The sequence below is a fragment of the Bombus fervidus genome, chromosome 9, assembly GCF_041682495.2.
Source record: "Bombus fervidus isolate BK054 chromosome 9, iyBomFerv1, whole genome shotgun sequence".
NCBI lineage: Eukaryota > Metazoa > Arthropoda > Insecta > Hymenoptera > Apidae > Bombus > Bombus fervidus.
The window spans coordinates 9721379-9733646 of NC_091525.1; the positions used below are offsets into that span (position 1 = coordinate 9721379).

Below are 12268 nucleotides of genomic sequence, written 5' to 3' on the forward strand. Positions count from 1 at the left end.
CTACACGAGCTGGTAGATTAAAAAGTAGAAAAAGTAGTAAAATTCACATTGAAATTTACAACTATTTATACGATCTTCTATCGACAAATAAACATCTCATGTTTCGCGAGAAAATTCACAAAAGTTGAGTTAACTAGTTTGCTTTCCAAGAGACTTATACATATACGTCGAAAGAAGAGGAAAGGTTGGATGGAGGCAATCTGTGTCAAGATGCATCTATACATACTTGCCTTGAATTATGCGAAGGATACATTGAACATCTACTTTGAATTCATTTCCGTCATACAAAAGTTAATATTTCTTTACTAGTACGTGTTTATGCAACTTTGCTTTTCCCTTTGATACACATAGACATCTAAGATACTTAAGTTCAAGATATTACACTGTCCCTTCGAACATCTTATTCGATGTTTATAAAATATATGATGTAAATATATGAAATACAAATCATTTTAAAAAGGTTCAGCAAATATTTAAGTATCTTAGATTATATAATATTATATATAATATTTGCTGAACCTTTTTAAAATGATTTGTATTTCATATATTTACATTATATATTTTATAAACATCGAATAAGATGTTCGAAGGGACAGTGTAATATCTTGAACTTTAGAAAAGACTCTAGCGGGAAACGTATTCATAAAGGCTTGGAAATTTGGAAGAAAATTCTTTAGACCAGTGGTTTTACGAGCAATGGTATGTGTACCGTTAGTGGCACTTAGGTTCTCTTGTATGTAGTATACTTTATCCTAGACCATAAATTCTTATTTGCATACAAAGCATACTTTTGTCAGTGGTATTGAAATTTCTTAATTTTCTTAATTTCATCATTTGCGCACAAAAGAATTGGAAGTCGCTGTTCTATAAATATTTCTACAATTGTGTTCTTCTCTTGAAATAAAATATATCGCATCTTATGTTTTATCTAAAATACGCTTCCACTAAATTTCATAAACAATATAGGGATAGTATGAAAGAATTGTTACTCTTATCAGGCTATGAAACCTCATTTTATTGCGATGGAATTTAAGCAAAAATAAGATTAGAAGATAACAAGATTACAATGTTTTCTTTGTTAGCGGGATATCGTGTTGTATATGTCTACCCTTTTAGAGATACCTGAAGATTTTACAGCTATGAAACGCAGTGTAACGATGAAAGATGTAACAGCTGCGAATGTTTAACCTTGAAATTAGGATTTCTGCCACGTTGGACTCGATCAAGACGTTGCAGAAGGCGTCAGCGAAATACTCTTAAGTGAAATGGTCTATTTGAAGCCAGACACACCCAAAGTAGGTCAACTCACTGTTGCGCTGAAATGCTCCCGTGTACATTTTGCGTAGCAGACAGGCTATGCCTGATTCTCAGTCAACTCCGTTTGTAAATTAAATATATCCTATATTTAAACAGTTTGGAAAATCATATCTAATCATAAACATCATCTTTCTTTTTCTTTATACACAATCACAAAAATTTTCGATCATTTGACTAGTTTCTTCTTATTGTATAGTCTTATTGTGGAAGCTTGAGATTATTATCTTAGAATCGAATAGTAAATGTTTGTTAAGAATAGATTTCAAGCTATTTATTTGTTTATTGATGTATAATTTTACCTATTGCTTATATATGTTTACACGAATACTTTTTGATATATATCTTTAAAATGTACCGTAATGTCTTTGAAATATTTATGAATACTTTGTAAAGTTTATAACAATTACCGTTTTGCTTCGAGCGAACTACTATCTTGTATTGTAATATATTCCAGATAGCTTTTGTTCCTTTTGTTTTCGTGTTTATGCTTTTCAAATTAATTAAGTGCTAATGGAAGTTTAAAACGTATATAATCTAGAGTAAACAGGTAATTTACAATTCGAATGTCAAATAGAAAGGTTTGGAAATTCATTAATCGCCAACTCTGAAGTATAAATAACGATTGATATTTATCGCAAATATCGGTATTTCGTAAATCATTAAGCTAATTACTCCGCGTTAATTCATCGTGCGAGATACAATACAAGATCGTTGCGATAAATCAAACAAAGTTCATTCAAGCAGATCGAGATATTTGTAAATTAAGACGTAAATAATTCAGCCGTTCTATCAGCTTCCTTATGTAGATCAAGTTACTTTGATATTCTAGCTACGTTTTAAAATATATACCTGATCTCTTAAGCATGCAATTAGAAACTGTCGCTATTATTTGGAGGAAAATGCACGTCGAAAGATCGTAATATCTCCTTTCTCTCTTTTTTATCAGCCAGCTATGGATGTAGTAGAGTGAAAGCGAGATTGTTTCCAACAATTATGCCCGAGTTTCTAATTGTAGATTGCGTATGTATCAGAATTCACTATTAAAACACCGTATAAAATGTTACTTAAGGCTGAATTTCATTAAAAAATTATTACGTGTGAGTATTAATTAGATGCTCTAATTGTTGGAAACACTTTTATTTTCATTTTAATTGTTTAAATTAGTGACAAAGAAAGATAAGGAAGTTGAGGAACATAATTATCTGAGAGACATAATCTTCTGGTATCACATTTTATTTCCAATTCAACTGATTTATTTTTGTTATTATTATCTATTATTGTTTATTCATACTTTACTCACAAGATAAACTTTTAACCCTCTTTTCAACATTTATATAGACCTATTAATTATCTGTAAAGAGAAAACCATATTAGGTCAGAATGTTACTCTTTTCTCCATATGAATCGCTTCGTTTCATCAACAGATTCTTTCATTCTACTCTCTCGTGCTTCAAGAGACTGTATAACCACTAATATATATGTACATCAAGCACAAGACTTGCCATTAAAGGCCACTAGCAGATGAAACAACCTCTTAAAAAGATACTAGTACCAATTGAATACGTAGTTCAAGTATCTGAGTCATCAAAATTTACAGATCACTTTTTCTCAAGCTTTGTATAAAAACAAATTTTCTCTATTAAAAATCACCGAACCATCCATTATCATCAATTGTCACACAATTTTCCTGCATCATCATCCATTCCATCAATTTCTCTCTTCTGTCAATATTCTATTCACGAGCAATATCTCGCAGTGAACAGATTCGCACGATGTCTAATTTAGAGGCTGTGATAAACCAAAGACTAATTAGTGGCAATTTCAGCGGAGAACGCGTGCTGAGGTCGCGTCAGCACGACCGCGGAACCAGCCAGGAAAGACGATACAAACGAAGTCATCGTCGATCACCGAGTAGCGGTCGCCAACACGGGCATCGTGATCGCGATCGTGATCGTTTGGCGCATCCCACTTCGTCTCGACGTGCAAGGATCTATCGTCACCATGCCTCGTCGTCGACTAGTCAGGATCGACACAGGCATCGTTCACCGTCCTCCAGAAGTCAGGTGAGTCGAATGGCGCCGACAACCGACGCGGATATCGTTATATTCTGCCCGATGTATCTTTAGATTTCATTTTGTTATATACTATTTGAGATCACATTTCCACGCGTCTGATAATATCGTAGAATATTACGGGGACAAAATTCGGATAGATATTGAGAGAAATCGGTCCCGATTATTGTCGACCATCTCTCGTGGTCTTATTTACCCTAACACCCATTTCCTATAGTATCACGCTCACTGGCAGGTACTGTGGTACTCTTTCGATTAAAAAGATAATTGATAGCTTGAAAATATAGTTAATGTAATTAATATAATTTGAGAATGTTTATTGTATGTATTTATATTTTAGGGATTGTTTATACCGACAAGCATACTTTAAATATTCTTTTCATTCAAAGATTAATGGTTTGAAGACTTGGTGATTCAAGGATATCTGTTTTATATATTCGTTGAATCTAGGTTTTTAAAGATGAAGGACATATATATATATATATATATATATATATATATATATATATATAAACTATAATGGTTTTAAATAATTACATCTGCTGCAGTCTGCAATTAACAGGAGCAAAAAGTTCCAAAGTATGAGTAATTTGTCCTAATTTTTTTTTTTCTTTTGTAAGTGTCGTACACGCAAGGGATGAAAAGTTCAGTTACCAAGACGTGTACAGACTTGCAAATAGTATTGTGTGTGAACTATTATATCGTGTGCCGCATACTGTAACATATTGCGTGTGCATGTTTTAGAAATTCATGCAGGCTGCCTGTAGATATCAGAATCCTTATGCACGAACGCATATCTGTAAATAATGCCAATACAAACATTTACAGATATGTGAATTTTGTATATAACGTTATAATTGTGAACATATCTTTACCTTTTTATTTAAATACACCAATTCTACGAAACGTGAATATAAATTTCTATATATCTGCGGACTATTCATAAAATCCTATGAAGAGACGCATACAAATTTTTGTCCGCAGATGTAGATGCAGATGTACATCGCATCAAGTTTCTGAATGTCTACAGACTGTTCATAAAATTCCACAAGGCATATACAGACTTTTATTTACAGATGTGCGTCACACAAGGTTTCTGTTCGTGAATGGTTACCAAAATCCTACACGTGGTTACATACGCACATAATGCAATACACGATATAATGAATATAGATATATGAACATAATAGGATGTCTACACATAGTGTATACCTACACGCGGTTTGATTTTTGCGGTTAGTCCATTATCTTTTCGCATTTCGAATTTTTCACATTGCATTCACTCGAACGTAGTTCTGGTGAATCATCCCCCGCGTTACAACTCGCTCCTCCTGCGTGTCTCCACCATCGGTATCTCTGAAAAGCAAGGATATCCGTTGCGCGTCTCGTTCGATAGACCTCTGGACGATATAAATACGTGGACATGAACAAAAGAAACGTATCGATCAAAGAGCAAAGAAGAACGGAATGAAGCGAGAAGAAAAAGTCAAATTCTACATCTATCTTAGGAGGTAGAAGGAGCATAGCGATGGATTTTTGCGGTATTTGAAGACCGCCGATTATCCCATCAAGGAGCGAGCAATGATTTATCATAAATCTGTTGAAATTTCATAAAATTGTAAAATCCAAGTAGAAGAAATGGCGGCGGAAAAGAAGTTAGGCGAATCTTTGGAATCCTTTCTTTACAGACAGAATGTGATAGCGTAAATTGAGTGAGAAAAGTTAAAAAAATGCGCGAACGTAACCCGAGAGAAAATAGGAAAAGGAGGAAACGATTTAGAGGAGGAAAAAGACTGAAACGAAGATAGAGAAAGATCGGTACGCGATGCACAGATGGGGAATCAGCCTCTGGAGAAGGCCGCGATGCAACTAGCGCGGCGACGCGTGTACCCGGAGCAAATGCCGATGATTCTTCTTTCTTAGCCAGCGTCGGCTATTTTCGACCGGCGACTATTTTCGAGGGGGACTCGTCACGCGGTTTCGCCGCGGTTTTAGTGCGAGTTTGCGCCAGATGGCCAGCGCAACACCGTCGTCCTCCGCATCGTCGTCGGAAAACGCGCCGGCAGGGAAGCCGGTTCGCCGGAAGCTGAGGCACCCGCGTAAGACAAAACCATTCTTGCTCCTCCTTCGTGTCGGTTCCAAGAAAATTCCACCGCGAATCACTCTGTGGCGATCGAAGCCGATCGTCCAAACAAGAGGAAAGAAGCCAAGACCCCGGTAATGATCCGGACGTCGATCATCCAGATCTGAATGAAGAGAAATATTTCGTCCATACAAGTGGTACATAAAGTGTGCATTATCAGAGACTGTAGAAAACCAACAGATCTAGAATTTAGAAGAAACAGAGAGATAGAATCTAGAGGTACATATTTACACATCGTCGATTAAGGTAACTCGAGAGATCTCAGCGAGCTGACCCAGAATCGATCACAACCTGGATTTAGAAATACGCGTTGTTCTTGGCAAGATGCGACTGTGAGAGCGACACGAAAGCCTTGTAATCCTACCACACGAAAATTGTACGATTTGCTACGGGAACAGAAAGGAAAGGATCAGACAGTATTGTTCACCCTGGATCATTCTGGAGGCTGGTGCGTGCGTGGCGGCGGCGGTGGCTTGGCTGACGGTGGACCACCCTCGGCTTCGTCCTCGTCGTCGTCGACGATGGCTAGCCAAGAGGTGAACTTGTTGATGCCTGGGAACCAGGTGTCGTGGTGGCCCAGGCAGGGATGGGAGCCTTGGGTGCAACGGGGAAATAACGTGGAACCCACCAGGGAACTGGACACCAAGCTCGACGTGACACCAGAGTCGAACGACACATCGATTTCAGAGGTAGCCAACGAAAGAACAAACATTTTTCGAATCTTCATTGGTTTTTTTCAATTTTAGTGAATTTTCGAATTACCGACGGTCGATAATGATGTAGAGATGTTTAATAGGGTTGTTTCTAAGATTTTCGTTAGTCGAGTCATTTTGACCATGGTGAGATATTTGTTGGATATATTTCCTATCGGTCCTATTCACGTGAATTTGTTTTCTCATTTACGCAAAATGACGTGTAAAGGAAAATCATTCAGAATGGATATCTCGGTAGGTACATACACTGCCCAACTATGGAGAAACTATGAGCTTCTTTCTACCTTTTAATAGAATATCGACATTTTGTGTCTTGATGCAGTATAAAAGTACAATAAAGTATAATATTCTGTTAAGAAAGTAATATACATTCTGTCTACCATAGATTGATTCTTCAGCCTGTTATAAGGCCAGGTGCAAACGGACCCCCAGTAGAATCTCGTTCCTTCAATCTTATGGAAACAAAAATACACATTAGAATTTTATCTTTCAACTAGAATAAGATATTTGATTTCAATCAAATATTGAAATAAATGGCAGAATCCGAATAGACCCTACATCTGTTTGATGATAGTTAACAAAACACTTTCTTCCTCCATAGTTGCGCAGCATAACTGTTACACCAACACAAAGACATAGGATCGTATTTTACGTCTGTGAAAGGGAAGGGTGGAACGTCGTTGACAAATATGAGGGATAAAACTTACCTAAGCCAGAACTTAGCCTAACACGCGATTCGCCTACGCGTGTACTTGTTTCGGTTGGCCCTCTGCCATAGCGCGACAGCAGCAACGGTGACATGGAACGGGCCAATGAAACAGCCAGAGAGCAAGCGAGTAAAGCGCTAGTTAACCAGCCACTCGCGTTAACATTTAAACGAGCCGGCTGACGACTAGCCCGCCGCGAGCTTTCTAGCTCGCCTCTGCTCTTACGAGGCGATCGTGGCGCACGCGTTTCACGCTTCTTGGTTATATTTGGCAGGCTCGTACGCACGACCACGATAAACACGCGTGCGAACGTCGAGCGAAGAAATACAGTTGGAGATCGCAGTGGTATGGTCGGTTCATCTTCTTTCTTCGCGGCCTTTGTTCTTTCCACTTCCTAGTTGCTTTAGGGATTTGATCCCAAATTCATTGGATAACTCTTTTTCGTTCACAAGTGATCGTTATGTGATAGTTTTGGTTACAGGTTTGTTTAGTTTCAGGGTATTTGTAATTGTAATTTACATCGTATATACCACGAGGATTACTAGTGGCGTTTAAAATATAAAACAGAATTACCAATTTTTTAATTGAAATTCTGTCTAGAGCACGTGTACAGAAAGAGATATTATGTCGCAATAATTCGTTCACTTCGGAGCTTGACTTGTATCCATTTGTTGTTCAAATTTATTTTCTCTCATTGGCACGATTAATAACTATGCACTGTTTGTGTCGTTTAAGAAGCATAGGTCGCACGCCGTGCGTCAGTAACCGTGTCGGACAAATAGTATAGAATCGTAAACAACGCGTCTTACGATTATACAAGTTTTATAGAACGCATAGAGTGTGTCATCGTTCGTGTCGAACAAGTATATAGGTCGCACGCTGTGCGTCAGTGGCTGTATCAGACAAGTAACACAGGGCCATAAACATTGTGTCCCGTGATTACTAAATTTCATAAGACGCATAGGGTGCGTCATCGTTTGTATCGAATAAGTAGTACAGCTTGCACGTTGTACGTCAGTGTCTGTATCAGACAAGTAGTATAGGGCCATAAACATTATGTCCTGTGATCACTAAGTTTCATAGGACGTATACAGCGCGTCATCGTTTGTATCGAATAAGTAGTATAGGTCGCTGTGCGTCAGTGGCTCTGTCAGACAAGTAGTATAGGGCCATGAACGTCACGTCGTTGATTCGGTATACAACTCTATAGGGCACAAAGAACGCATAATCGATTATGTCGAACAAGTAGTAGAAAATTTAGTAAAATCAGTCGAATAACTATACGCTACACTTATTCAATATCAATTTTTAATCACGCGAAATCAAATATATTTCTCAATGGAAAAACAAGTTCCTTATCAACTCTGTTATCAAGCAGATAAACATCGAAGCTCGAGATTCGGCCATGGAAGCTCAAAGAGCAGGAGAAATCTTGTGAGAAAAATATTTTCATTCTCAGAATGTACGTTATAGAATCGTTTCTAAGCCTCTTTTTCGTTGCAATACAGTCGTGTCTATGATGTCGAATTTGTTCAAAATATTTCACTGACTAAATATATATTTGCTAGCAATGATTCTATGGCGGATAGATGTTTTTAAAACTGGATGTGAAAATTTATCAAACAACAGTCGGTGAACGAGACAGACATATTGTTCGTGTATTGAATGCTGTCATAAACGTTGCGCTTCTTTGTCGTTAAACCAACGTTTACGCGATATTTTCGCGCTAATTCCACCACGTTGGCTCTAAATCATCGTTTTTTTATTTTCCTCTCTCCCGGAAACGGCCGATGATGCACGCAGGCAGAAACGGTTTCCGTTGATGCCAGGAAAGTTCCGCGTGAAACGCGAACTCGTGGGCGAGAATCGAGCGTGAACTGCGCCGTTATTTTCTAACGCGACGCGTATTTATACCACTATTTTGTAGGAAACCCGCGACATCGATATCATCGAATCCGCGACCTTGAAGACAAAAGGCCCAGACTTTATTAATAGTTCGCGAACTCTTCCGCTGACCAACGTACTTCGCTGGTCCGATGTTTAGAATTTAGAATTCGACGATTTTTTGACGAATAGTGTACTCTGACTATGAAAGAAGCTTTTGATTAACGTGCAATTCACATTTTAGCAAGAATTTGAAAAATGTTAAGTTCGATTCTTCATTTATCGACGCAGGGGGCTTTTGATTAATAATCGATGACAATGAATCGGTGAATATTAAAATACAGAGAATGCACAATTATATATAAAAAATCGGAAGTAGAATACTTGTTACAATACCCAGAAACGGAAGAAATTTTTTCCCCACATTCCATTTCCTTACATGAGTTTAAGAAGACAATTGTTAAAAGACAATTATATAAAGAGCCACGGTTTATTAATAGTCGGTTGATATACAATGATTAAATACTTTCCATAAAGTTGTTCTTTGATGATTTTTGAGATACAGTATACCTGATTTTTGTTTGCTTATGGAAGAAGTATCTGGCTGATGAGCAATTGGTGAACTGTTTCATATGACGGTGTCCGGCATCTGGTCATTATATTACGAGAATCATCTGTGATCAGAAAGATATTTTCAATGATATACAAGTTACGATTAGTAGTATTAGGAATAATATACGACGTGGGGATGTATTCACCAGATTTAGATATCACTGCTTGAATATGCCAATATTTTTTCTGTCAGATTAGAACAACCTTCCCTGTCTGACTCATAATTTATGAATCAAACAATCTGAAGATAAAGTACTTTTCAAACGAAAAAAAATAGACCCACATGGTTCGATAAATGCAAATACACATTTTTTTTTATCATGTGTTAGCCCTTAAAAAGCAATTTTATCGTGATATTCTACCAGCAAGGACACGCTAGTTCATCTTCTACGCGGTACAAATCGCTGTGTTCTATTTTTAATATTTATTCATTTACTTTAAACAAAATTGCAAGACCAGAAATAAGTAAATTCATTGCTAGACGAGTAAATTATTGTTGTAAAAGCGCAAGTATTCTCTACGCTATATATCGACTTGTTTTCGTTAGGAGATATAGAAGAAATTGTGTCAGTGTTGTTTGACATACCGATAAGTATATTATACTATCGAAGTTCATTGGGTTTTTACGACCATCAATTGCTTTCCGTCGTTCGAACTTCTCCATAGATAATATTCGTCAAGGTAATGGCAAAATTTCTATTCCTTATCTATTTTGCCTATTATCACTTTGATAGTTTTACGATTCTCTGAATACTCGCATTGTTCATTAGTGGTTTGAGTTTCTTAACGAGTATGTTTACCCCAAGTAGAAACATATCCACACGATGTTTTGACAACGTGGGAGGCCAATGACACGTTTTAGAGCATCATTGAAATTTAGCTTGTGCCTGCGTACAACGATCTCGCAGAAGCTGATGGACCGCGTTCTAATTAACCAAAATTAACTTAAAAGTTCTACGAATACCAATAAACATAACGATAATAATAAACATCGATAGTGAAGCCATACCATGCAGCGTCGATAGTTCGCTTCTTGCGTTCCAACATCAAAATCTTCTCGATGGTGTAACGATCTCGCAAAAATCGATTGGCAGCGTTGTAACGATCCAAAAGCCAAAGTAGAAATTCTACGACCACTAATGAACACCGATAATGAACACCAATAGTGAAGCCGTCGTACTATACAGCATCGATTCTCGCCATCTCTTGCACTCCAACGTTAGAATCTTTTCGATGGTGCAACGATCTCGCAAAAACCGATGGAGCGCGCTCTAATTACGCGCAATACGTATATCCGTCACCGGCGTAGATCGGAATTTAATGCCACGAAAGCTCCGTTGCTCCCGTTCGAACCGCGCTCCTCCTCCGATTTCGTAATTTCTATATGTGTCAAGGTGCGCAGCGGAGAGACAGAAAACGAACGAGAGACTAAGAAACATCAGGCATGCGTGTGCGAAAACGCCCCCTATTCATACAGCACTTCGTCGTGTACAGTCCATCGTCATCGAATTAGGATCACTCGAAACTTACGATAGTTTTTATCTTTTTAGTAAAATAGAGAGGCGCGGCGGAATTTTAATAGGAAAATTTGCTTCATCATGCTTCATTATATAGGATCTTTATATTATCTTTACTGTCTTGATAAACATATTTCTTGCCCAAATTGTGGGGAATCTTTGTTCCTGAATCTGATAACGTAATAGTCAAAAATAAGTACAGAGGATTTAATTAGGCTTAGAGATATTTTTAATGACATTTTTAATGTCAAAATGGAATAATAAATGAAACGGATTAAATAATTGATTGTGTATGTATTTAGTAATAATTTTTACAATTCAGTACAATTTGATCTTTATCTGACATAATACGAGTATATATGACATACACTTGCGCACTGAAAAGTCTTAAGCACCTTTTATTCTTCGCTAATCCTCGATATCTGATGTAGATCGTGAACTTCAAACGACATAAGTGTACTTTCTAGTGAACGTGTTAATCCATTAATCGGTTCTTTTGTCATACACAAGATGCCACATTAGATGGTGTTTCTTTACGTCTTCTAGCGATCATTTAATATTTCTCGATCCGAAGCAAACACGTAATAATTAGCCTGAGACTTTTGAGCGAAAGTTGCTGCGGTTATTCTCCAAATAAATTTTCTACGCGTGGTCCTAATTCGACAGCCCAGGAACTGTAATTAATAACCGATGTAACACTTGAAAGTGAAAATCCATGTAAACAACCTACGTACAATACTATTTCGATTCCTACGACATATCGAATTGGCGAGAACACGACCGTACCGCGCCATAATAATCAGAACCCCAAACGCCATCAGTGACAATGATGCACCGTAAGCTTCCGACCTCGTCGTGCACCAGGAAGCGGTGACGTTGCCAAGACCCGATCCTGAGGAGCGTGCCGAACTTCGCCATTCCGAATAAGCGAGGGACAAATTTACGTAATACTCTACCACTCTCTCCTCTTCGTCTCTTCCTTCCTACTGGTTCCTTTCTGTTCCTCATCGCAGCACGGATTATTCGTTTTCGTACGCGACAGAGAGAGAGAGAAATAGATATCGGTATAAGAGAGGAACGAGGTACGAAGAGTTTGAAGGAAGAGAGGCAGAGATAGACGTAGAATGGTCGGAGAGTGTAGCTCACCACCGCTGCCCGGTATTTTTAGTGCGACGAGAGTATTTGGCGGGGCGCACCGAATCCTCCTCCTCGTCTTCGTGAACGGTCGACGTCGGCCGTCGTCTCCGTGACCGCCGTTGTGGTCGTGCTTCTCTTTAGTGCCTTCGTCGGCGTCCCTGTTGCA

General features: G+C 38.1%; 2 long non-coding RNA genes across 3 annotated transcripts in view; one reads left to right on the forward strand and one right to left on the reverse strand.

Annotated features, from left to right (window-relative positions):
• Positions 1-3247, forward strand: part of LOC139990568 (uncharacterized) — a 23044-nt gene extending 19797 nt beyond the window's left edge. Inside the window, exon 2 of the long non-coding RNA XR_012453388.1 lies at positions 3143-3247. This is a non-coding gene — a long non-coding RNA (uncharacterized lncRNA). The remainder of the gene's footprint in view (positions 1-3142) is intronic.
• Positions 1-9289, reverse strand: part of LOC139990575 (uncharacterized) — a 17437-nt gene extending 8148 nt beyond the window's left edge. The window contains exons 1-2 of one of the 2 annotated variants that reach the window (XR_011800593.1): positions 6953-9289; positions 6607-6859 (exon numbers count right to left, since the gene is read on the reverse strand). This is a non-coding gene — a long non-coding RNA (uncharacterized lncRNA). Of the gene's footprint in view, positions 1-6606; positions 6860-6952 lie in introns of those variants that run through there. The other variant, XR_011800592.1, reaches the window with a different exon arrangement.
• Positions 9290-12268: the final 2979 nt, after the last annotated feature.